Genomic DNA, 27,604 nt, shown 5'->3' with positions numbered 1-27,604 from the left:
GGAAAGAAGAAGTGGTACCTATTTTGGTTTTCAACTGCCACTTAGGCGGCATCAGGAAACACAAACCACTGCAGGTTCCCTTGGCATATAAGGAACACTTAGCCTTTTTTTAACAAAGTGCAAATTTTACCTATCTAATTTGACTGCGGGCAGAATTAAAAGTCGACCTCGTCTTAAATAGAGAAATGTGGATGCATACACCCACTTCACTTCGACATACAAGTTAAACATTTTGCATCAAAGAGAGAAGTTAAAGATTTGAAGAGTAAGATACAGATAAAAGAATAAACCTCATTGGAAATGTGGGGGATTTCCTTCACACAATCATGTGCTCACTGTTTCTTTTTTTATGCCAGTGATTTATGATTACACTAGCTTTTGAGCTCAGTGCAGTTTTAAATAATCTCCGTTTTTGGAAACAGTCCAAAACTTTGTAATTATACTGCAAGAAGAAAACATCACCTTCACCGAAGCTCAATTTGATTAATAATAGTTTATTTTTCCGTTAGAGCTAGCCTTAATCCATTCACTGCGGCGGCAATTCCGCCGCAGTGCTAGGAGGTTGGGGGGGTCGCACAGGTCACCTGTGCTTGTGACGGAACCGCTCCGTCACGCGCCTCGGGTGAGCTGTGCTAGTGACGGAACGGCTCCGTCACGAACGCGCTCGCTCAATAGAAAGCACCGCGCAGGCGCGAAATCAGCACTGCGCAGGCGCGGCGAGCAGGCCGTGACGGGACCGTTCCGTCACTAGCACAGCTCACCCGAGGTGCGTGACGGAACGGTTCCGTCATAAGCGCCGAACTGGTTAATTTGTTTAGAAAACACTATCAGGGTTAGCTGTGAATTTTCAAGAAAGATGTGTAAGGTGCGTGTCATGACTTGAATTCCTAAGTGTGTTTGTACAGGTTCTTTTAATGAATTGGAAGCCTATTTTGTTTTGAATATTTCATTTGAATGATAAATTCTGCTGACTGGCAGATTCCACCTGTTTTACTAAAATATAAGGAAGTTTCATTTAACACCAGGGGCATACAAATGCCCCGGCAACCCAAGGATGCCAACTAGGGGTAGTAGCAGTTACCTCAGGCTTGCCTATTGGCTATCCTGGCACTGACATTGAAGGCAGCAGCTTGTCCCACCTCCGCCCATTAACAGCAAACACAATGTTTTTGATGAGCAAAGGGTGAGACAAGGGATCAACCTGTGATGTCATCATAGGTGAAAAGGAGTATGATGTCATTCCATTATCCCAGGGCTATTGGTAAATTGCTGATCATGCTGCAGCAGCTGCACTGCATATCCTCTCCTTGCCCCTTCCGTGGGGGGCCGACGCTCTGATTTAAGGGGCTGGGTGGGTGCATACAGCTTCCAAAGTGCTACACTGTGGCGCCCCTTATTTCTGATGAAATCTCGTTGCATTTGGTCCAGCTCTCGGATTTTTTTTGCCTGGACATAAACAGTTAGATTTATGAAATAGTACAATATCTTGGTAAAATCACCATTTTAGTCAAGGGTATTCTGCCCATCACATTTACCAGCGGTGTTTTCCAAAACTTTATTTGGGATGGGATAGAGAAAATGGCTCTGACCATGTTGCCTTCTAATATGTCTGTTTAACTATGGTACACGTAGATGTCCAGGCAACAGAAGGCAGTTGACGGCCATCTAGTAGGTACTTTGTTGACCATAAGTCTAGGATCCTGTGTCTCGGTCTTAAAGGGATAAAGACACAACTTGTTCCAGTCCACTTTCTAGCCCGAAAGCCCAGTGAATCGGTGTAGGATCTCTGCTATAGTATCTGGCACATCATTCATGTCCCTGACATACAGCAGTATATCATCAGCATACAAGGATACCACGTGGAGTCCATCTCCCAAGGGGATGCCCCATTCACCTCCTTTCCGATTCTGAGTTGCTCAGCTAGGGGCTCAATGGCCAATGAAAATAATAATTGGGAACAGGGGGCACCCTTGTCTGGTGCATCTGTCTATGGCCAGGCTCTCTGATATTGTTTGACCTGTGCGGACCCAAATGAGAGGTTGTGTATAGAGTAGCTTGACCTGACTAAGGAACGTGACTCCGAAACCATAGTGTCAGAGTACTGCAAACAGGTAGGGCCATTCAAGAGAGTCAAAGGCCATCTCTAAACTGAGGACCAAACCCCCCGAGCTAGACCAGGACTGTGTGGCATATTCTTGAAGCCAGAAGAATCTGCGTATGTTGAGAGAGGGGTTGTGAGTTGGCACAAAGCCATTTTTGATCAGGGTGTACCATTGACTGTACCAGCTGTGCCAATCTCGCAGAGGTTACAAAGGCTAAGATTTTGTAATTGGTATTACGTAGCACCAGCAGTCTGTAGGAGCCTTCCTGAGTTGGGTCTCTGTCTGGTTTGGAGAGAAATTAACAATGCTTCACATTGCTATCGATAAGCTTGTAGGCTGACAGTGCAGCATCATACACCATTTTTTATTGGGGTACTAGTAGCGTGGCGTATGCTTTGTAGAATTCAGTTGGAAGGCCATCATGGCCTGGGGACTTCCCTTTGGCCAGAACCCCTATGCTAGTCAAGATTTCCTCTGGGTAACCTGTGTATCAAGTTCTATTCTTTGCTCAGGGGTTAAGTTGGGAAGGGCAATTTTTGCAAGGAATTGTTGAAACTCCTCGGATAGTACTGTGGTGGTGGATTTGTACAGTTTTGTATAGTGTTTTGTAAATTCCTGTACTGTATACATAAGTGAGCCCTGTGGGGATTGGATTGATGTTATGGGGTGCCTGAAGTCCTCCTGTCTGAGAAGCCATGCAAAGCCCTGCTTTGTCTGCCGTACTTTGGGTACGCACTGAGTGTGATGTATAATTGAGACATCGTAATCGTTCTAGCAATCTAAGGTGTTCTGCTCTGTTCTCCTGAAGTTGTGTTCTAATTTGTGGATCTTCAACTACTTATTTTTCGAGGCGGATTAGCCCTTCCTCCACCTTCTTAAGGTCTGTCTCAATTACTCTACAAAGTCCTATTTGCGTACCTAAGCAGTGGCCTCGAATTACCACTCTGAAAGCATCCCACTCGAGCGATGTTGCAGTGCCTGTATTTTCATTGAAATAGCTTGTAATTGTTGTGCTGAGTGCCTCTCGAAATGGTCTGTCTTCCAGTGTCTTAGGCTGTAAGCGCCACCTGGGGATCGTTGCAGTGGCGTTATCCCATGCAGTGTGTGTGGATTATGGTCAAAAAGGGTTCTCTTCAGATATTCAGTTGTAGTCACTGCTGTTAAGACATCTTTCATGCAAAGCAGACTATCCAACCAAACCTGTGAGCTGTGGGGTCCTGAATAGTAGAAGTACACCTTATCTGTGGGATTTCTTTGTCTCCATACATCTACAAGATGCCACTGTGCCATCCAGGCACTTAATGCCCTCATGGCAATTGTTGTGGGTGCGCCAGGAAGGGGATGAAAGGCACAGTCAAGAGACACAATTAACACACACTTAAAATCTCCACCAAGCAGCCAGGGTATACCGTACCAGTCGGAAAGTTTGCCAGACAGTGTGTCTAAAAATGCTGCCTGATCTGTGCTGGGTGCCTATATTGAGCCCAGTACGATGTGCCTACTGTCTAAGCAGCTCTTTACAAGCACATATCGCCACTCAGCATCTATCACTGATTTGTCTGCCTGAACGAGAGTGCATGGTCTAACCCATCTCAAGGCGCCCCTGGCAGAAGCAGAATATCTAGTGGCATAAATCTGTCCTCTCCACCTTCTCTGTAAAGACATTCTTTCAGGAGCTACAAAATGCCTGATGTCTCTTAATATAAGAATATATTAAGTACCTATGGGAAGGTGAATGTATTCCCCGGACATTCAAGGTGCATACCTTAGTGCCTGTCATGGTGGAGGAGAGAGTAGAATCAAAGAGTTGTCTGGCAGCAGGAGAGTGGCTAGCTTTTGTGAGAGGGGCCACTGCGGTGGAAGTCTGACTCTGCAAGTGCATAATCGGTCGATGTGTCATAGTTAACTAAACTTACATAAACTAACATGTGAAATACCAGTAGGGCTAGAGTGCAACGTGCATCCGTCTGAAACAGGGTGTCATGCCAACGTTGACTGCTGGGGCCGGGCAATGTTTTTACTAGGTGTCAATAAAATGTAAAAGTGTAGCACCCCCAGTGTTAAGGCTGTTTGCGAGAACCAGAGCTACACACTACATTATCTAGGTTGTGAATAGGGTCAGTGTTCACACTTTTGAAGGCTATGAGCTAACTCAGGGTACCTTCTCTTGTGTGTACCCTAGTAGTGTCAAAGGTGAGTTTATATATTGATTACAAGAATAAGACAGATAAGCAGTTCAAGAACATATTGTGTCCTGTTATACTTGCATGGACTTAGTTGTTGTTCATGTGATTAGAAGAAAAGAGGATTCAGTGTTCAGCTACATGATGTCATCTGCCGTTGTTGGTGTGACCTCCGGGAGAGCACTTGAGTCCTGCGAGTAGGAGGCTGCATCAACTGACTCCATATCGCTTACTCAGTCTGGCAAGCTTTCCTCTGACATCGAGTCAATGTGGTGACTCATAATTTCAGCTGCTGCTTGCAGTGCACTGCGCCAATCCTGGATCATTATTTCCAAGTTAGATCTGTGGCACATGGATGATTATTGCTGCTTGCATCGCTTCCCCTTGCGAGGTGCCAATTTGGCAACTAGATGCAATCTCCCCTGTGCGTTCTTATCAGGGGTGGTACCCCCTATGTTGGTAGAGTCTAGCCAGTCCCATGCAGCAATGGGATTATCAAAGAAATGTGTCTTGCCTTTTGCCACTACTCAGATGCATGCAGGGAACAACAGTGAGTATTTAAGGTCAAGGCTACGGAGATATTGTTTCACTTCCAGAAAAGAGTGTTGTTGTTTCTGTACCGCTGCTGTGTAATCTGAGAAGAGCATTAGATGGTTGTTTGCTACCTGTATTGTTTGCAGCTTCAGTTTCTCTTGCAGGATCATGTCTCTGTCTTTGTAGTGTACTACACAGAACAGTAGGGTGCTGGAGCCGGCTTCCAGGGGTTGGTGGCCTTGCCGGGACCCTGTGAGCTCTTTCTACGGCAAAGTGCTTCGTTATAATACCTTCAGGTAGCAGTGCTTGTATCCAATTTTTGACATATGTGGCAGAATCCTCAACTTTCTCGCCTTCTGGCAGGCCTATCACTTGCACATTGTTTAATCTGGATCCGCCTTCGGAGTTCTCTGCCCTGTGTTCAAGGACTTTCACTCAGTGCGACCTCTCCTTCAGGTGCTTTTCGCTTCCTGAGGCTTGGGAGATAGCTCGTCTATGGCCATCTCTAGCACTGGGCTTTGCCTGCCAGCTTCAGCTGGTCAGCATGCAAAAGGTTCAGAGCACTGACTACTTTATCGATCTTGTTCTCGAAGGAAGTACATATTTTTTCCATGGTGTTCACCAGCTTCTCCACTGCATCCAAGACTGCGTCAAGTTTGCTCAACATGGGGTCTGTAGATGACTCCCCAGATGTTTTATCCATCTGGGATTGGGTTGGAAGCGGGCAGCCAGCAGGTCCTTCAGCATCGGAATGAAGTCGGCCCATGTCGGTCATGGGCCGCCTGAATATATAATGGTAAATGAATGCACCTCAGCCCCGCAAGAGCTCCTGTGGCTCATAGCTTTATGTTGCCAGTTCAATTGCAATGTTCACTCTCGTTAGTCTTGGATCCCAGAGATGTGCTTACCATCTTATAGTTCCAGGGCCTATCCGATCTTCAGGTCATTATCTGAGACCTCTCCAGATATATCCCTCTGCTCTATAGGTTTGTGAAAGTGTCCGGAGGCACCTTACTTCATGGCGCAGTGCCTGTTTGGGCCTCTATTTTCAAGCAGCATGAATGGCTGTCTCACACCCGCCTGCAGCATGTGCTTTATGCTCCCATCATTGCTCATGTGTGGCTGGGGTGCCTGGGCAAGCACCTGTCTTACAACATAGATGTACTTGCCAGGTGGTTAACTGCAACTCTTTTCCACCCCCTGCATATAGGCGGGAACCAACTTTTCTCCCTTGGGAGTGTCACACTCCTCGGGAATTGTATCTTTGCTCTCTGCTAAATGTAGCATATAAACCTATTCCGGGGTTACGAACCTCATGGTCTGCTGGGTTGGTCCAGGTCCTAACCTTGTGTTATGGAGAGTTTGCTATAACCTTCTGTTTTCTCCCTCTTCATTGGATTGTCGAGGGACGCCGCCAATGGGCACGGCCACGTTTTGCTAGAGAGGGTGGTTCATCTCTCCGTGGCGGCCCCTCACAGCAGTATGCTTCGTGTGGCTGGGTCCATGAATATAACCCGTGCCAAGAGCGCAGCATAGCTCCAGCAAGTGGACTCTCTGCAGGCTGTCAATATAGATCCCTTGCAGCCCTAGCTCGTTCTGCTCCAGCTTTCCACTGACGTATGCCGTGGAAGGCAGGCCTGATCCTCTACGATTATTGGAGCCCCGCCACAGAGCACGCAACAGCCTCCCTTCGCTGTCCCAGCTCCGGTTGTTTCTTGCCTGCCTAGGTATTTTCACCTTACTGCCATTTGTTGCAGGCCCACCAGAGGGTTGCCAGCTTGATTGCTAGTCAACCTTTAGTGTGGCTTGCTGTGCCTCATGCGAGGGCTTGAACTTGTGTGATCCATCTGGGCCCCACCTTTGATCTCACATAGCCTTGCTGTTTAACGGTGGGCTTGGACCTTCACTATCAGTGGGGGTGTGCTGCGCGACATGCAATGGCTCCCCACTGATGTCCCAACTTCGGCTGCTCCTCATCTTCACAGGTGTTTACGCCTTCCTCCGAAAGTTCCCGACACATCAGATGTTCATCAGTGTAGTTGCAGTTTGACTGGCCTCAAAGTGTACTGCTCCTAAAGAAAAGTTGAAAATCTTGAAGTATGGGCTGCTTGCAATTGTGAACGGGCCAGTTTGTGTCGAAATTCTGCTGCCCACGACGACTGCCAATGCAGAGCTCCCGGCAATTAGAGACCTGCACTACGCACTACAGCAACAACAGCCTGAGATGACTGCCAACATGAAGCTCCAGCTAGGACTGGATCATCGCGATATAGCGGGGACCGTCTGTGATGCTCAACTTGCTGTTTGTGCTAAAAGCCTCCTCTTCTCCATCTCCTCAAACATGAATGGAACTCTTCACACTGGACTTGAGAAGGTAACTCCTCAGTGGGACTAACCGGATCCTTTTATCACTCTATACTCCATCGCTGTTGGCCTGAACTTGTGACTTTGTTATCACTGAGTCCCGCTCTTTTTAAAATATCAATGCATCCACTAGCAGACATTGTCTTGCCATACAAAATATCATGGGTGTCGTATATTGTTGGCACCCAACTGGCGAGCTCTCTAAACCAAGGACTGAATCCTCTTTCCCCCAATCTGGAATCATGTCTAGAGAGAGTAGCAAGATGGGTGGCTGATTCCTGCCTCAAATTCAATGGGGAGAAAACACCAAAATGCCTAATTGTATACACGTTTATGTAAATACTTACCTGTGAACCATAAGTACTTCTGTCTCATTGTCACATTCTTACCTTGCGTGCCCTAACGCTGTTCCACTTGTCACCTCTGCTGTCCACCTTGAGTGTCATGAGCACTTGTGTGCACAAAGTTCCTCGGGTTATTTACGTATTTATTTCCTACAGTGCTGTTACAACTGTTCCCAATTTGTCAGTTTTCACGAATTTATGTTTTCCCTTGTGTTTTCTCAATACATGATGCCATTGGCACGTTTAACAAAACAATGAGGCCCCCTACTGTTTTTTTCTTGCAATGTCTTGTACATGCCGATTTACCAGTCTTGTAAATGATACCGGTTGGGATATTGTTGTTCGAATGGACAAATCACTAAGCACTCTTTCTGGTGTGAGCTAAAGTTTTATATCTCCTGGCACATATTATCACAGCATGCTTTCCTGGCTCTCACCTCACAGTCTCTGGACACATGGAACTCATCATTAAGTTCCTCTACCTCAATACCAATATTTTGATGGTCATGTAGTGTTTGACATTCTCTGTGGTGTACTCTTTTAGCTGGGCTTCTTCTGTACGTTCTTCTGCCGTATACTTTCCTCTACCATTGTTCTAGTACAAACCAGTAATGATTCCAGTTTCATCCCTCACCTTGAGTATGGTTAGGGACCAGAGTCGGCTTTAACACTGGACGCACCCAGTGCAACCATCTTTTTCTGGTGCCCCCATCGCAATGACCTCCTTCTCCAAGGATCCCGTGACTACCCTCCTCCTACAGTGCCCTTCATGTAACCATAGCCCTTCTCTTAAATGCATTTCATTTGTTTCATAGTTCTACTCATACCGGTGTAGGGTGCCAGAGCACTTCACATTACACACACATTATATAGAGACAATGAACCATACATGTGTAAACCAGCCTATAGGAAATGTTACATAAACCAATGAGGATGACAAGATGTAGGAATCATGTAGTTCATACTAGTATCATATTTTAAGAGTGCTTGGTCTGGAGAAGGACAACATCAGGATTGAAAATGTACCACAGTAGCTGGGGTTGTCTTTACTAATAAGAATGTATCTCTACCCAAATGAACATTTTTAGCAACATTAGGGTAATAAAAGACTGGAGGGGGGGAATAACCCTCTAACCTATACCATGCAGTTTGCATGTAGCTCTTTGAAGACACTTCATAGGTCATTGTGCTTTATTAGGTTTATAACATATGAACTGCAAGTAACAAAAGGATATCTGTGACAAAAGCAATAACCCACTGAGCTTTCCACATAAAAAACAGTTCTGTGATCTGCTAACCCTGTGCGCTACTTTATGATGAGTTAAAGCTGCCACTAGAACAAATTCTGATATCTCTCCAGCAGAAACATTAAACACCAGAGATGTCATGACATTGTTATTGTTGTCTGAAAACTGTTGGACACATAAGGAACTCTGCAGCAAGTACTTTTAAACCCATAAGATATTTCTAAACATAGCGCTACCCCCAGCTCAGCGCCAAGGGCGGTTGAATCTGTCGCACCACCCTAAAGCCGGCCTTGTTGGTGCATGTGCTCTTTCTCAATTGTCCCACAGCGGAATTCCACCATCCTTTAAACATAAAGGGCTGCAGTTTTTTGTTCGCCTGTAACAAAGGATATCTTTTTTCCCCTAGACCAGGTTCCTTCGTGTAGTCTTTTCCTTTTTGTTTCTTGTCAGCATCGTATTGCAAAGGGAGTTACTGAAGTTCTTCCATAATGACTGCCAGGGACAGTCACTGTTCTACATCCCTGAAGATTTTTAGAGAGTTCTCAATGATTACTATTTGATGTTCTCTTTTTTTCATAGCATGGGGCACTTTTCTTTGCATTCCAGGGCTGTGTTCTACGAGAGAAATTCAGATCTCTTTGTGCGGACCAGGTGAGTTGGTGCCACCTCATTCTTTTTCTTTTAAAAGGCCATGCCCTTGAAATTAGTGTAAATTTGTATCCGTCGGCTTCCTTGCAATATCAGTCTTTGCAAATGCATGCTTCCTAGGTTATTACTTTGAATGTTTGCTCATTTAACTGTCATATATGTATACAGTGCCTGTGACTTTTCTTTATTGTTGTCTTTTCCTACCCTTTAGCCTTTTCAGTGCTAGCCATTGTCCATATTGGTCTCTTACCATTTGATTCTGATGAGGTACCTTAGTGCACCCTTGTGGCACAGGTTTTTATGTTTTTCTTCCTTTTTTATGTGTTTTCTGAGTTGGCAACCTTTTTACACCCTAAAGCTTCAGGGGAAACGTGTCCTTACTGATGATGTTGTCTTGAGTAAAAGACTTCTGCTTTCTTCACTGGCAGAGAATGTTGTAATCTACCGCTGTTAGGGGCAGATTTACCAGCCCCTTGCAAAAACTTTACGCTGCCGTTGCGTCACTTCTATGAAGCAGCAGGGTCGTAACCAATGCGCCACGCTGCGACATATTTACACCGTATAAAGCCCTGTGCTACATTATACCTGCGTCAGGGATAATGTATGCAGTGTGGGCGTTTGGACGTGAGAAAGCCTCGTAAAAGTGATGCAGTGAAATCTACAATACCAGTGCGTCAAAACCTTACACCTGCTTGAGGCAGGCATAAGGAGTGACACAGCATGGTAGGAATAGGTAGTCCTAACCATTGCTGGAGTTGTTGGAGTGCCTGCGACACAACTCCATGAATGCGTTGCCTGTACGCCAAAAGATGCTGACGCATCTGTCTATCCTAGCCCCATGGTGCAACACATTGTAAATGCGAAGCATCCATGGTGGCCCACGTTTTTTTTCTCGGCGGGACCCAAATGAATTGATGCATCTCTGCTAATATGCAGACATGTGCCAGTTCTTGTAAATCTGGCTCTTGGTATTTACTGGTAAGGCCGCTGAGCATTTTCCAAGAACTTGGACTACTCTAGCACCCATGAATATTGCATTTCTCCTTTGCGTGCCTACGGAATTTGCAAGACTCTGGTGTAACCCCAGGAAACCTCATTTCAGAAGCATCATGCCCAGTGCGTACCTCCAGCATATGCACTCGGGAATGAGATGGTACAAGCTGCTTTTAGCATGTTTGCTCATGGCTGCTTGCAGTATTTGCATTTAGGGCGCAGTTGACACTATGGACTCCAGTCCACTAACTGGGACTGTGCTGACCTCTGTGGGCACTTCGCATGATGTATATTGATTTGTGTTTTCTCCTTTAGGTGCAACTAGTATTTGCACTTGAAAACTGTATAGGCAAAGTTGTTATTGGTGGTTCCCCCGTGGGTGTCACTCAGTATTTGTTTTTAGGGTTTTGTTGTGTTAGAAAATTGGTTCTTGGTTGAGGGGAGTGAAACTATACTGAAGCTGCAATCACAGTGTTTGTCAGGGTGAAGCTACAGGCAACCCAAATTAACCTGTACGTAACCCTCTGAGAGCAGCTTGGCGCAAATCAGTTAATCTTAACTTAGAGGCAATGTCTAAAGTATTTATGCAGCATTTCAAACAATGAAAACACAACACAAGAGAAATTCCACAATAATTTAGAACAATGACTGTTTGAAGTGTTGCATAAATACTTTAAACATTGCCTCTATGTTAAGCTTGACTGCTGTGTGCCAAGCTACCAGAGGGTTATGCACAGGTTAATTTGGGATTTGCCTGTCCCTCACCCTGACAAGGATTATGGCTGCTGCTTGAGTAGGGTTTCACCCCTCTCAACCAGTAACCCAATTTCTCACTTTGGTAATCAGCGGTAAGGATTTAGACTAGTGTATGGGCATTGCCATAGAGTGATTGTCAGGATTCCTGACACAGCTCGCCTATCTTGATTATCACAATATAGCGGTGATCCAGCGGAAAGAACTAGGGATGAACAATTAACCAATTAACAAACCAGATATCTCAATAGGGCCTATACACATTTACTCAAATGTTCGTACACACTCCCTGGACAAATCCGCCTGGGGGGTCAAGTTTTATAATTCGCTTAGGTTCTGATTAGTTCATTCCCTGTAACCACAAACAATTTGGAGTTAAATGCCTAACTAATCCTTCACAAATCAATGCTCTTTCCTCTGGTCGATGGACCATTAGTTGAGTTAGTTGATGGTGATATTAACAATTAACTAACTAATTTACAGATCTCATTGAAATAACCGCAGACTCTGGGTTAGATTCATTATTTTATCTAGGATTTCAGTCATAAATTGAACGCTCATTAATACGGTTTCACAGTGCAAACTCGATCATTCTTCATATGGGAGAGAACAATTCGTTTTTGCAAATATATTCATTGACACAAATTAATTCAACAAATCAATGCATAAGAATGGATTGATGAAGAGACAAAAGATACAAATCAAAAATATGCAAACTTTGAGATTGAATACTATTTACCTGTTAGAAATTGCGAAAACCAACCCTCTGGCCATAGGACTGGTGGGGGTCTCCTGAATTAGAATCAGGAGACAAAGACTATAGGACAGGATTTGGACAGGGCAGATACCTACTGGTTTTCTCTACAAAACTTGACGCATCAGGGTGCATCCCTCTCTTACACTCTCCCCTCCTCGATGTTCTTCCACAATCCTTGAATCTAATCAGGCTGTCATTTGGATCTGAATCTTCCCAGACTGTTCTCTTCTTCTCTCTCTCTTTTCAGCAGCAGTAGCTCCCTCTGAGTTCTGTTCTCTCCGTGCTCTTGAATCTCTCTCTATCCAGCAGCCGTCTAAGCTCTCTTTCAAAGCAACTCTAGTTATAGTCTGCATTTCAACATGTCCCACCCTCAATAGTTGCAAATATTAATAAAATACAAAATATGATTGGGCAAGGCTAGAGGAGTCTTCATCACACTATGCTGACATGTTAATTTTTATTAAAGTACTGTTGTCTTGCAAACCCTTCCCCTTTAGCTCATTGCTGATTTTCTCTTCCCATACATATATTGTTAGCATTGTAATCATTTCATTCAATACAAGCTACATGGACGAGTGATACACAACTTCTCTTTCTCACGTCTTCTGTCCTTGACATCTGGCAGCTATTCAGCTTTTCGGTCATTGGGTCATCTCACGTAATCACTGAGCATGCGCGACTGGTTTCATCCATCGCCATTTTCTCCTTCTGTTATTGGCTTAACAAGCCCAAATGCACTCTATTACTAAAAGAAACATAAACAAATGTTATTTTCTTAATCACCCACTCTATTCCATGTTAGTATTATTTCCATGAGCAAAAGCATTAACAGCAGCTTAGTTCAAGCAACCATATACCGGACATGTGGTGCCTCATGTTAGTCCTTTTTACACATGTGTGAGAGTTTTTCCCTTTCAAAGCAGGTTAGTCACATTATCTCTACGTAATTCCAGTTTGCACATGCACAAAGCATTTTTCTGATTTAAAATGTGTTTTGATTGTGTTGCATTTTATTCCACATTAATTAAGCATGCGTAAATCTTTCACCCCTGGTGTTGGTGATTGGTGCGTATTAGTCTTGTCTCATCCACAGTTTTAGTGGTTAGTAAAAGGTAATGAAGGTTTACTCCAAGCAAGTTTTATTTTCTTGAATCCTTGCTCCATCCCTGGCATGCCACATATCAATGAACAAACGTCTTGTACCCTGACATTTGACCACATTACATGCTGTTGGCAATAGCTAGGTCTTGCTGGTGTTCCCCAGTTTGTTTGAAAAGGCTTAAAAGCTTTTACAAATGTTTTACCTTGCATATACAATGTCAGGTTTCAGGCACCACAGAAACATCCAGAAAACCCACCAGAACAAACATCAAGCAACCAGCATAGATAACCTCAATGTGAACCTTCCGGTAGACAGCCCTCATCAAGTGAATTTTAAAATGTGACCTTTATGAAAAGTTCTAAAGCAGTCTTATTCAAAGATCGTCCACACTCCTCCCCTTCGCTTACCTCTTCGCCTGCCACATCAAGGGAAATACTAAGTACTCCAAGAGAGCACAGGCCACCCGGTGGTGGGCAGTCCCAGGGGTTGGCTAGTGTATCATTTGATGAAGAAATGGCCCCAGTAAGTGGGTGGGGGCAGCTGAGGTTACTTTAGTGTCCCTGCATGATGGAGAGATGATACCTAAAGCCCAAAAGCCTGGCAATGCATCCAAGTATAGGCACTGGGTGAAAATCAATTGGCAGAGAATGGAGGCTCTGAAAGACACAGGAGCCAGTATGACTACTGCCAGGTGCCATCTGGTGTACTCAGACAATGTGATATCCAATAAATTTTACCAGATTGTAGAAGCAGAAAACAAAGATCAACTACCCAGTGTCTCTCATTCCCTTCTAGTTAGGGGGAGTTGTGTGTCATCTTTGCGTAGCTGTGAGCCCTGCTATGCCTGTGGATTATTTGCTAAGGGCATGACATGAAGCACACTGCCTGGAAGGAAGTCAAACTCTGGTTGATCCTGGAAGCATTGGGGTTGCCTCAGTGGGTCTGCGCAACCACTCGGTTCATTGCTGCCTGAAAGGAGAATTAAGAGAGCAAGGAAACATGGTCCAGGCAGCGGCAGGGAAAGGGAAGGGCAGGGGGCATGGGAAACCAGCCACTGACACTCCCCCAACATACTTGTGGATGGGGGTCCAGAGGACGCAGCCCTGGAGCTGACCAAAGAGGACATTGGGGCATATTACCAAGCAATAGCGATAATTATCGCTATTGCTTGGTTAGAGACAAAAATTTACCGCTGAGCTGCGGCGATTTTTATCGCAGATAAACCTTGGTATTACCAAGGTTTATCGCAAATGCGATAAAAAACGGCCGCAATGCATGAATATCGCTGAAAAGTCAGCGATATTCATGCATTGCCGAGCTAATGCTCTTAGCCATGTTATCCACCTCCCATTGGATAACATGGCTAAGAACTGCTCAGGGCAGGTGTTAGCTTTTGGAGATATTCGCACTTAGCGCGAATATCTCCGAAAGTTGGTAATAGGAGATAGCGATGTTAGCGACTGTTTCCAATCGCTAACATCTTGGCACGCCCACTTTGCATGTCATTAGTGAAAAATATCACTGACAAGCAAAGTGGGGGCCAAGATGGTCGCTATCTCCTACTATCTGTCGCTAACTGGTGTTAGCGACAGCTAGGTAATAGGGAGATATTTTTATCTCCGTTTTCTTGGCTTTTAAAGCCAAAAAAGCGGAGATAAACCCCCTTGATAATATGCCCCTCGGTCTCTCTAGGTGACCTTCCTGGGCTTGCTTGGTGGAAAGTTAAGGGTTGGTCCACCACGGAGGAATTCTGCAAAGCGCAGAGAGTATGCCCAACCCTAGATGGGCTGAGGTGGCAGGACGAAGCCTAGGCAGCAGTAAACACCTCTGGAGATCATCTTATTTACTGGGCGAACAAACTCTTTTATAGTCAGCCTTAGGTGATTGTGCATGTGACAACAAGCATGCTGATGGGCCCCAAGTGTTGCAGGGTCTGCCTACAGGGTCTGTCTCATGAGATAACCTTGGCAGGACGTCGGGGGCAGGCCACATCCATTGACAGGCTTGTTACCCATTTTTATTGGCCCTTTATGAGAACAACCTCATATTCTTTCTGTAGGACTTGTCTCACCTGCAAAGCAAAAAAAGTAGGAAGACAGGGAAGATGTTCAAGGCTCCCATGCCTGTCATTGGCTTCCCCTTTGAAAGGGTTGCCATAGATATTGGTGGGCCCTTGGACCGCAAAACTACCTTGGTCAACAAGTTTGTTGTGGTGTTGGTGGAACATGCCACACAGTACCCAGAGGCCATCCCTCTGAGGGCCATAATTGCACCTGCAGTGGCTAGGGCCCTGATGGGGATTTACTTCTAAGTGGGTTCCAACAGGAAAGTCAAACAGGGATACCAACGTCATGTCTGGGTACAGGAAGTCAATGCGGGAGGAATGTTGAATAACCTACACATTCTCCACACCTTACCACCTCCAAACTAATGGGCTTGTTGAGAGGTTCAACAAGGCCCTCAAAGGCATGATTATGGGCCTACCACAGCTGATGAAGCAGAAGTGGGACTTCCTCTTGCCCTGCCTACTCTTTTCATATAGGGAAGTACCACACAAAAGAGCAGGGTTCAGTCCTTTTGAACTACTCTATTGTCTGCCTCTTAGGAGACCTCTCAGCTTGGTGATGGAGGAGTAGAAGCAAGTTCCCAAGAAACCCCTCCAGGACTTGGTTAGCTATATGCTAGCTTTCTGCAACCAAATGCAGAATTTCTGGAAGAAGGCTTCCAGAGAACTTAATAGCTAGCTAGGAGGTGATGAAGCAGTGGCATGACCAGAAGGCCACTTTTTTTGAGTATCAGCCTGGCCAGAAACTGTGGAGGATGGAGACAGTTGAGCCCTTAGCCTTCCAACATCATTTAACAGGGCCCTATGAGATGATTCAGCAGAAGGGGCAGGCCATCTACCTACCTAGTGGACCTCACGATCTCCACCTCAATCCCCTGAAGCCTAACTATCAGAGGTCTGAGATCACCATGTTGTTGGTGTCATATGATTGGAGTAGAAGAGAAGCGTGAACCTCTCATTGATCCCCTTTCATCCAAGGAGAAAGATGGGTCAGTTGAGGATGTCAACCTCTCCCCTACTCCTCTGACCCGAGGGCAGCAGAGGGACTGTCACCAGCTATTGGTACTGTTTGCTTTTTTTCTCTTTCCTCCTTGGGCGTTCAAACATACGCACCTACAATATTGACACTGGTGGCAGTTCCCCTGTTAAAAACATAACTCATAGACTGTCAGACAAGGTGAGGGCCAGCATCTGGGATGAGGTCTGCAAGGTGCTGGAGTTGGGAGTGAGTGAGCTCCCAGTTCCAGGGGCCAGCCCAGTGGTGCTGCTTCCAAAGGCTACCCCGCCGGGTACCACACGAGAGCTCTAGTTCTGTGTGGACTACTGGGCTGCAAATCAGTCACAAAGATTTGTAGTGTAGTTCCTATATTCCCAATAGGCTCTGCACATTGGAATAATATATCCTATAGATTAGACGTTGGACTGATGTCTACTAGGTCTCTATCGAATATACTAGACTTAATTGTGAGTGCCAGCTAGCTCAGAGGTCACTAGAAACTTTGTCAGATTTACAAGAAGGGATTAGTTTCTGACAACCGCATAAACATGACAACTTTGTTTCCCCAAGATAAAACTGATCATTCAGAGTCGTGGAAACAATAGATAGATATTTCACTCAGTCAATCGTGCATGCTTCGTTTCACCAGAGTTGTAGAGAAATAGATAGACGGGCAAAGGATTTATTGAACAGTCTTCTTTCTCAAGCATAAGAAATTAACTGCTACAATCGTAAAACTGGTTGTGGAATATAACGCATGCAGTATAAAAAGTAGAATGAAATAATACTTTAAGAGCATTATATGGTTCCTAAACCATAGAAAAATACATACATAAATAACAGAGGCTAAAAGTACTCAACTGGTGCTTCTAAAATACGCCTACCCGGGTGTACCTAGCCTAAGCTTAGTACGAGGGAAGAAGTAAGTGAGGTGTAGCATAAATGTAGTATTCTTTTGCCAAGAATCTGTCCAAGATTTCTCTTAGGGCCTAATCAGCTCCTTACCTTGGTTTAGAATGAAGGAGGTCTGGTATCTCTCTGTCTCAGGACTCGATTTCCCAATAACCCGCAAGGGTAGCTTGGAAACACTGGAGCTGGATTTCTCGGCAAGAGAAAATACAGCGTCTCTCTCAGTGCGTCTGCTGGAGGGTCGGCTTCCTTTGGCACTTGCTGCAGCGAGATGCGTCAGGCAAGTAGATAGTCGAACTGCTCCAAACCACTGTGTGTTTGCTAAGGCAAGTGTGGGCATATTTATACCTTGAAGTTGCCGAGTTTGATGTAAAGAAGGACAAAATATCGTCATCAAAGAGTCTCAGTTCTTTGAAAACTCCATGAGTTCTTGGACAAGTCAGTTCTCTAGCTGCTGAAGCCAAGTTTTCCAAGAAATCGCTGTAGATTTTCGGAAATAGTGGACGTAGCCCTGCCGTATTTGGACTGCATGAGCTATGCCTCAATATGGTTTTGATTTCTATGCCTATATAAGGATATGGTGATTTATACCTATATAGGGGCATGAATCGGGAAAATTACAATAGTGTCCTAAAATGGTTTACAACAGACTGATGCTCACCCAATTCCCTGAGATGATGAGCTCGGTGATCGGATAGGGGCTGCAAGTCCTTGAGTTCTTTTGACTTGATCTCAGGGTACTGGAATATTGCCCTAACTGTGGAGGCTAAAAAAAGATCGGTATTTTCCACACAAGAGGGCCATTTCCAATTCAAGGTTATGCCCTTTGGCCCGAAGAATTCCCCTGTTACTTTCTAGAGGCTGGTGAACCTGGTTTTGGATGACATTAAGGCCTTCAGTGCAGCTTATCAGGATGACATATCTGTCTTCGCAAGAAGTCAGGAGAACTACCCGCTTCATGCCCAGGAAGTGCTCTAGGCTCTGCAAACGACAGCCCTGACTGTCAAGGCCAGAAAGTACCAGAAAGGGAAGGTGTTTGTGTTATACTTGGGACACCTGAATGGCATAGGTAAGTTGAAGCCCCTCCAGGCCAAGATAAAACAATATCACAGCCTGGGAGCCCCTCAAAACAAAGGCAGAAGTGAGGTCCTTCCTGGGCCCCACTATTTACTACAAGGGGTATGGCACCATTGTTGCCCACTTGACTGAGCTGACTTCGAAAAAGTAACCAAGAAAGTTGATATGGACTGAGGACTGTCAGAAAGCCTTTGACTCCATCAAACAGGCAATGTGTATAGCCCCTGTACTCAGGGCCCCTGACTTTTCTATGGGATTTATTGTGCAAGCTGATTCCTCAATATGCAGAATAACACCATCAATGCTGATGGTATTCCCCTCCTGGTGCTGACCCTGATTTATTCCCATTGTTCATGACGAGCTCAGCTCGTCATGAGCACAGCTCAACCGTTCCTCATGATGAGCTCAGCTCGTCATGAGCATCGAAGGGGTTAAGGGCAGTATTGACACAGTTAAATGAAGAGGACCAAGATCAGAAAGTAGCTTTCATTACTGGGAAGTTAATTCACCGGGAACAGAGATGGAGTCCTATTGAGAGAGAAGCCTTTGCTAAGGTCTGGGCGCAGAAGAAGCTGAGGCTGTACCTGTTTGGTGCTCACTTCCAGGTTTAGACTTATCATAGGCCTCTCAGATGGTTGATGTAGATGATGGTTGAGAAATCCTTTTTAATACTTACACACCACCCCTACTTAGGCACTGTCATCCCAGAGGGAAGGGTGCAGTGCATTTAAATGTTAGACATGTACTTTAAAGCTTTTCATGTCCTGGTAGTGAAAAACTCTTACATCAGTTTTCACTACTGCAAGGCCTACCTCTCACAGAGGACAACATTGAAGTTCTCTTATTACATTTAATAAGCTCTAACTTCCATATGGGAACAGGTACCCAGTTCATGTTTGGTATCTGTGGAGCTGTAATTAAAAACCCTCTTACATGGTAAAGTCGAATTTTAAATTACAATTTCGAAAAGGCAACTTTTAGAAATTTGGCATTTTTCTGCCTTAGCCATTTAGTTCCTATAGCCTGTCTCTCGGCCTCATGATGGGGTGTAGCTGACAGTTGGGCTTCATGGGGCCGATTCACAGAACTAACTTAAGACAAAATCCTAAACGTACTACTTATGGTATTCACAGAAGTTTGAATTTTGTCTTAAGTTTGTCTTAAGACAAACGTAAGACAGACTTAAGATAAACTTACGAAAAAATCCTAACTTAAGTCTGTCTTAAGTCTGTCTTAGGACATACTTAAGACAAAATCATAACTTCTGTGAATACCAAAAGTAGTAAGTTTAGGATTTTGTCTTAAGTTAGTTCTGTGAATTGGGCCCATTGTATTCTTCCTCTGCAGCCTCACACAGTACATGGCTCAGGTGTGCCTGAATGGGCAAAAAATGGCAGGATGAGTGAACAGAGCTGGGCACAGTCTACTTACACTTGAATAGTCTGTGTCCAGCCTCCACAAAACGACTGCATATACCCCAGAAGTTAGTCTAGAGCCAGGGAGAGGGAAGCATGAAACCTGTGCAAATCAAAAAGAAACCTCTAGAAGCTTTTTCCACTTCAAAGGAGCCACAAGGTATAAATATTGTATCTCAGCCACCAACTCTTCAGTACGATTCTGGACCTGTGGAGACTCCACCAAGAAGAAGGACTCCGGTGCTGCTGAGAGAACTTCAACTACCCTGGACTGCTGCCCGGACAGACTATTGTCACGCTGTACTGCTGCCTTGTTGGATTGATGCCCTGCTGCTCTCCTGTCTGAGTCAGCGGGATTGGAACTGCATCTGAACCCAGGACTCCCAAAGTGACTCCAAATGCTTGATGCTGGCCTCATGTTCAGAGCCACAGGTACATAACAATGTCAAAACTACCTGAACCAGTGCCCAAATCCAGCTGGAGCCAGCATGCCGACTCCTAGGGGATGCTCCTCCTTCCTGAACCCTTTGGTGTGGCTCAGAGGGGCTGATTTAAAGTTTTTGGGCTCTTCACAATCACAAACGCTCCCATTGGCACTGGAACCTTCTCACTTGCCCAGCCCGCCTTCGCAAAGTTCCATCAACCCAACTCTTCACTCTACAGAATTGACCGCTCACATGAAGTGCCTCAACACATCTCCGGCCTGCCTGCTCATGATGACAACAGGATCTGAACCCTACAGTGACAACTGCCCATGATTCCTGGCTTGCTCTTCATGCTACATCGATGACCATCCACAATGCTTCTCATTTCTTTGAGGTTTCCTTCACAGTCATCGGAACTGAAGGCGACTTTTAAGTGGGACTAACCTGGTCCCTGTGTCCGACCCACCTTCATCGTGGTCGGCTTGAACTTGCAGGTTTTCTCCCGGTTTCACACCACTGATGGCCACAAGTGGTGCTTTGGGCTTTCTGGCACTATTTCCACTTAAATCTTTGAAATTGCACATATCCGGTTCTACTGATTACATTTTCGCCCTTTTTGTCTTGTTTTATGTATTCCATTACGCTCTATTTGTCTAAATTGTTGTGTGATTTTCTTATGTTGGGTTTTCACTTTATTACTATTTGAAGTGCTTCATGAAAGCTTGACAGGTTGTCTCCATGTTATGCCTGACTGCTGTGTGCCAAGCTACCAGAGGGTTGAGCACAAGCTAATTTGGGGTTTGATTGTGCCTCACCCTGACAAGGATTGTGGTTGCTGCTTGAGTAGGGCTTCACCCCCCTCAACAGTTAACCCAATTTAGCAGAAATGACAGTAGTCATCCTAGGAAGTTCTCAAACGGGTCAGCCCATAAATAGATCACTTCATAAAGACCCACATAATTTTGGATAAGATATCCAATACATGTTGACTTATTTACTTGAATTATGATCTTTGTATATTCTATCTCGGCAAATACATCTTGTAAATCCATACATTCAAAAATGTAGTTAGGCTTCCCAATATTTGCAATCTGATTTTGCCAGTTCAGCAAATCCTTCATGGACAATTCCCAAACTAACTTGAGCGATAGCTCCATCCTTAATACTTTGTGAAGTGTATGTGAAGTGTAGAGGCCCAAAGCTGAATATGCACTAAAACCAAAATGCTGTATTTTGGCCAAGGAATGCTGACGAGCAACTCATTTTTACATTTCAACAAAATAGAGGTGATTTCTGTACATAAATGTGTGTGTGTCTCAATAGACAACTGCCTTTCATGAACAAAAGGTTACTATAACTGCTCTGGCAGAAGATTTGGCCTATTTTAATGTGAAATGAAGTAGTCATTCATTGTTCGCCTGTTTGAATGCACACATGTCTAAGGTCTCCCCTGCAGCAGCTCATATATGACGCCCACACCTGGTTGATGGAATGTGGCCCGGCTTTGGAAGGACAGAAGGGCACCCACACGGTAAGTCTTTATCAATAGTGCTCTTTTTCCCCTGTAATGCGATGACCACTAAAGGCCATATTATAAAAGTGCCCCTGGGGTGCAGTTGACATTTGCGATACAGCTGGCACACATGAAGAACCAGCATTATCCTCAGAGGGCATTCCCTCATTTGCATGGGGATAATACACTGTGGGAGGGCTGCTCAGCTGGGAGGCGGGGCGGGTGTCCTTTGACCACAACAAACCACAAAATGGCAGCCGAGCGCTGGTGGATACGCGCAAGCACAGCCAAAGTTATAAACAATGCAGATTAAAAGCGGCAATGCAAGATATTACAATCACAAAGCGCTGAATGAGGCAGAATGCAGGCAAAGGCAAAGAGGCCCTGCACACGATACCAGGTGTCGTCAAGACGCTGGTGAGCGACCACTCGGCTCGGGAGAGTAGAGTGACACTCCCGAGCCGAGTGGTCGCTCACCAGCGTCTTGACGACACCTGGTATCGTGTGCAGCGCCTCTTTGCCTTTGCCTGCATTCTGCCTCATTCAGCGCTTTGTGATTGTAATATCTTGCATTGCCGCTTTTAATCTGCATTGTTTATAACTTTGGCTGTGCTTGCGCGTATCCACCAGCGCTCGGCTGCCATTTTGTGGTTTGTTGTGGTCAAAGGACACCCGCCCCGCCTCCCAGCTGAGCAGCCCTCCCACAGTGTATTTACAGCGCTCCGCTCCCTCGCTTCCCTGTGACTCACTCTACTCTCCCGAGCCGAGTGGTCGCTCACCAGCGTCTTGACGACACCTGGTATCGTGTGCAGCGCCTCTTTGCCTTTGCCTGCATTCTGCCTCATTCAGCGCTTTGTGATTGTAATATCTTGCATTGCCGCTTTTAATCTGCATTGTTTATAACTTTGGCTGTGCTCGCGCGTATCCACCAGCGCTCGGCTGCCATTTTGTGGTTTGTTGTGGTCAAAGGACACCCGCCCCGCCTCCCAGCTGAGCAGCCCTCCCACAGTGTATTTACAGCGCTCCGCTCCCTCGCTTCCCTGTGACTCACTCTACTCTCCCGAGCCGAGTGGTCGCTCACCAGCGTCTTGACGACACCTGGTATCGTGTGCAGCGCCTCTTTGCCTTTGCCTGCATTCTGCCTCATTCAGCGCTTTGTGATTGTAATATCTTGCATTGCCGCTTTTAATCTGCATTGTTTATAACTTTGGCTGTGCTCGCGCGTATCCACCAGCGCTCCGCTGCCATTTTGTGGTTTGTTGTGGTCAAAGGACACCCTCCCCGCCTCCCAGCTGAGCAGCCCTCGCCCCTCCCCCCCCCTATCCATATATGACAGGAGTTCCCGCGCGCAGCGTTTACGCGCAGCGACCGCGCCCAATCCGCGCCAAAGGTGCGCCAAAGGTAAGCCCGTCTACGCCCGTCCGCGCCTGGACCGCGCCCAGCGCCAGACCCCCTGCCCCTCGCGCTGCCCAGCCCTCCCGCATTACCTACGATGCCGCCACCCTCCTAGCCCTTAACCCCGGTCGCGCCCCCACCTGCGTCCAAGCCGCCCCTGGACATACCCATGGACCTTTCTCCTGCTACTCCTGCAAATTCAGCGGCACCGACAACATCTCCGCTACAACCACGCCACAGATTCCCGACCCCAACCACCTACAATGCATCCTTCTCAACACCCGATCGGTCCACAGACACGCCATTGACCTATGGAATCTACTAGACACCATTTCTCCGGACATCGCCTTCCTTACGGAAACATGGATGAACGCTTCCTCCGCCCCAGACATCACCATTGCCATCCCTGAAGAATATAAGATCACACGCAAGGACCGTACCGGCCACACAGAAGGAGGAATCGCTATCGTCCATAAGAAATCAATCCGCATATCAACCAGCTCTGACGCCAACCTCGCCAACTCCGAACACCTTCACTTCCAGATCCACATCGACCCCAAAACCACACTCAGAGGCACCCTCCTCTACAGACCACCAGGACCCCGCGCAAAATTCAGCGAAGACATCACGGACTTCATCACCCCACACGCGCTCCCCTCGAAAGACTACATCCTTCTGGGAGACCTCAACTTTCACCTCGAAAAGATCAACGACCGCAACACCGCCATCCTCGTGGACAACCTCGCCAACCTCGGACTTAAACAACTAGTCACTTCCCCCACTCACATCGCAGGTCACACACTCGACCCCATCTTCACATCCAGCAACCATGTCTCCTTCAGCCACACTATGGACCTCCTCTGGACTGACCACAGCTGCGTTCACTTCTCCTACAACAAACCAAAACCCAGCACCCACCTCCAACCTACCCTGCAAAGAAACTGGAACAAAATCACCACGGACCAAATCTCCGCATCACTCCTTCAAAACACCCCAGCACTCTCTTCTAACGCTAACGAAGCCGCCACCAACCTCACCCTTTGGTTATCCAACACCGCTGACACCTTAGCACCACTGAAAAAACGTCAAAACAAACCTGGCAGCAAGAAGGCCTCATGGTTCAACGATGATCTCAAGAAGTCCAAGAAACTCTGCCGCTCCCTTGAAAAGGCCTGGAAAAAAGACCCAACCACCAGCACCAAGGACGCCTTCAAAAACGCCACCCGCTCTCACTACCAACTAATCCGAAAAGCCAAGAAAACAGCATTCAAGGATCGACTTGACAACAACGCTCACAACAGCAAGGAACTTTTCAACATCATCAAGGAATTTTCCAATCCCTCGGCCAACTCCAACGACATCACCCCCTCTCAAACCCTCTGCGACTCCCTAGCCTCATTTTTCCACAACAAGATTGCAGACATCCACAACAGCTTTGACAACCAACCCGGAAACCAACCCACCCTACCATTTGCTGATCATCTTCCCCCCGTGAACACCCTCAACGACTGGAACCCAATCTCCACCGAGGACACCATCCGCCTGATGAATTCCATCCACTCAGGATCCCCCACAGACCCATGTCCTCACCACATCTTCAACAAAGCAGACTCCGTCATAGCACCGCACCTCCGAGACGTCATCAACTGCTCCTTCAACTCCGCCACCTTCCCGGAAGACTGGAAACACGCTGAACTCACCGCCCTTCTGACAAAACCCACAGCGGACCCCACCGAACTCAAAAATTACCGCCCCATCTCGCTGCTTCCATTCCCGGCCAAAGTCATCGAGAAAGCAGTCAACAACCAGCTCGCCGCCTTCCTCGAAGCCAACAAATCCCTCGACCCCTCACAATCTGGCTTCCGAGCAAAACACAGCACTGAGACCGCCCTCATCGCAGCAACAGACGACATTCGCACTCTACTGGACAATGGAGACACAGTCGCCCTCATCCTCCTTGACCTCTCTGCAGCATTCGACACAGTCTGCCACAGCACCCTTCTACAACGCCTCAATAACATCGGAATCCAAGGAAAAGCACTTGATTGGATCACCTCGTTCCTCTCCGGAAGAACCCAGAGAGTCCGCCTTCCACCATTCAAGTCCGAGGCCTCTGAAGTCATCTGCGGCGTACCACAAGGATCCTCTCTAAGTCCCACCCTCTTCAACGTATACATGAGCCCCCTCGCGGCCATCGCACGCCAACACAACCTCAACATCATCTCTTACGCGGATGACACTCAACTGATCCTTTCTCTCACCAATGACCCCAGCACCGCCAAAACTAACCTACACGAAGGAATGAAAGAAGTCGCCGAATGGATGAAACAAAGCCGTCTGAAACTGAACTCAGACAAAACAGAAGTCCTCATCTTAGGTACATCCCCCTCCGCATGGGACGACTCCTGGTGGCCGGAAGCCCTTGGAAAAGCACCCATCCCGACAGACCACGCACGGAACCTAGGCGTCATCCTGGACTCTTCACTCTCAATGAACAGACAAGTCAGCGCCGTATCCTCTTCCTGCTTCAACATTCTTCGCATGCTCAGAAAAACATTCCGCTGGATCCCCTCCGAAACAAGGAAAACAGTCACCCACGCTCTGGTCACGAGCCGACTGGACTACGGAAACACCCTCTACGCAGGTACTACCGCAAAACTCCAGAAGAAACTCCAACGAATCCAAAACGCCTCAGCCAGACTCATATTAGACATCCCACGCAGCGAACACATCTCTGGTCACCTTAAAGACCTCCACTGGCTACCCGTCAATAAGAGGATCACTTTCCGACTGCTTACTCACGCACACAAATCACTCTACAACATCGGTCCAGAATGCCTCAACTCACGACTGTCCTTCTATACCCCCTCCCGCCAACTACGTTCTTCCAGCCAAGCCCTCGCCACTGTACCTCGCATCAACAAGACCACCATGGGAGGCAGATCCTTTTCATACCTGGCGGCTAAAACATGGAACTCACTCCCCACTTACCTTCGCCTTACCCAGAACCACTTAGCATTCAGAAAGCAACTTAAAACGTGGATATTTGACAAGTAATCCTCCTCCCCTTCCTAAGCGCATTGAAACCCTCTGGGTATGTAGTGCGCTATATAAATTCTATGACTTGACTTGACTTTTCAGGCTGGTGTGGTCAAGCCCTGCACCTGCCTGCAAGGGAATCTCTATTCCCCCTTCAAAGTGCAGGTAGGGTCCTGCCTGCACTGTGAAAACACTGGTTGGCTTCAAAACAGCTGCTTCGTTTTTCACAGTAATGCGCTGGCCCCAGGACAGAGCAAGTTTGCGGCTGCCCTGGGTACAGAGCATTCACCATAATGCGGCTCATTTCCATTGTTTGCCTTGGGCGCACCTTTGGTGCAAACAATGAAAATGTGCCATGTGCATAATACAGGCACAGGCATGTTCTCTCTTCCTTGGTCAAGGAGGATTACTGGCTCTGTGCTACTACTGTTGGTTGGGGAGAGTACTCCAAATTCACTATTGTACGGAGGAGTTCAAAATAATTATCTTTAGATGTACTGTCAAAGTCCAACTCACCTTTTGCTGTCCATGTTCCCTTAGTCTGACCTGCTCTCTCGTCCTCTCTGCCTGCTAATTTAAATCCAATGTCTCCTTTGAATTACATGGGCCCCTGAATCACTGAATAGGAGATCATGCCATGCAGAGGACCTAACGTATCCCCTTGAGGACCCCTCTGTAATACAATGGCTGGTGGCATATGTTTGTGAAATTCATTTAATGTGGAAATAAATTGGACACAAAGTTCAGGAATGGCAGATGCTTAAGGGCATATTTCCATATGAGCCAATACACAAGCCCTGTAAAGAGATTCTAAAAAGACTTCTATCAACAAGTTTACACTTGAATGTTTGTGAAGACATAAGGAGTGTTTGCAGGTGAATGCTGCATAGGTGATGCAGAACAGAATTGTACTCATTTGAAGAAGGGCACAAAAGAAAGATTCTGCAAGCAGATAATGTGTTACATATATTAGCAGAAGCAATAAATGAGCTACAGGAAACTCTGATTAAATCAGTAAACCAAAGCATCAGGTTAGCAAGTATATGACGCTGGAGTCACCAATATATCAATAAACATGAGGAAGCTGCAAAGACCAAAGGCTTGAGCTAATACCACTATGTAAGGGAGGAGCCCAACATGCCTCACTAAGTTAGTCACTTGCAATCGATGGTCATATAATATTCACTGCAACGTGCAGATCAAAGTTGGAAAGCAGCTCTGTAGTGTGTTGGCAAAGGAACTCTGGCATACTGATAGAGTAATCCTGGTTTTACAGCATACCTAGCTTCCAACCCTCCAAAGCAAGTAGAGCTACAGGAAAGGTCATGGAGCGGAAGGGTTATAGCCCCATGTGGCTGCAGCCAAAGTCTAACTCGCACATTCACTAAAGGTCAGCGGATGCAATATGCATGGCTGTGTGGACACAATAGATGTTTCATGGTCTTCGTCCAAGCCAGGTCCGTCTTGCCTCCACTCTCATTGGCTGAGTCACTGAAAGGCTTAGCCAACAAGGGGAGAAGGCAGGAACTTGGGGGATGGACAAGTGAAGATAGAGGAGGAGGGGCTTGCTTCACCTCACCCAATCAACAACTGACAATACTGTTACTAACCTATCCATGATCACCACACTTCACCTTCACTAATATGATTTGTTTTCACATACCTAAATGGTTGTAGTCAGTGACTAGACAAGATCTGGGTCTGCATGCTGGATTGACACTGGACCCTCGTTATTTGGTCTG

This window comes from Lissotriton vulgaris, chromosome 8, assembly GCF_964263255.1.
Source record: "Lissotriton vulgaris chromosome 8, aLisVul1.2, whole genome shotgun sequence".
Lineage (NCBI taxonomy): Eukaryota > Metazoa > Chordata > Amphibia > Caudata > Salamandridae > Lissotriton > Lissotriton vulgaris.
Note: the sequence above shows the minus strand (reverse complement) of the source record.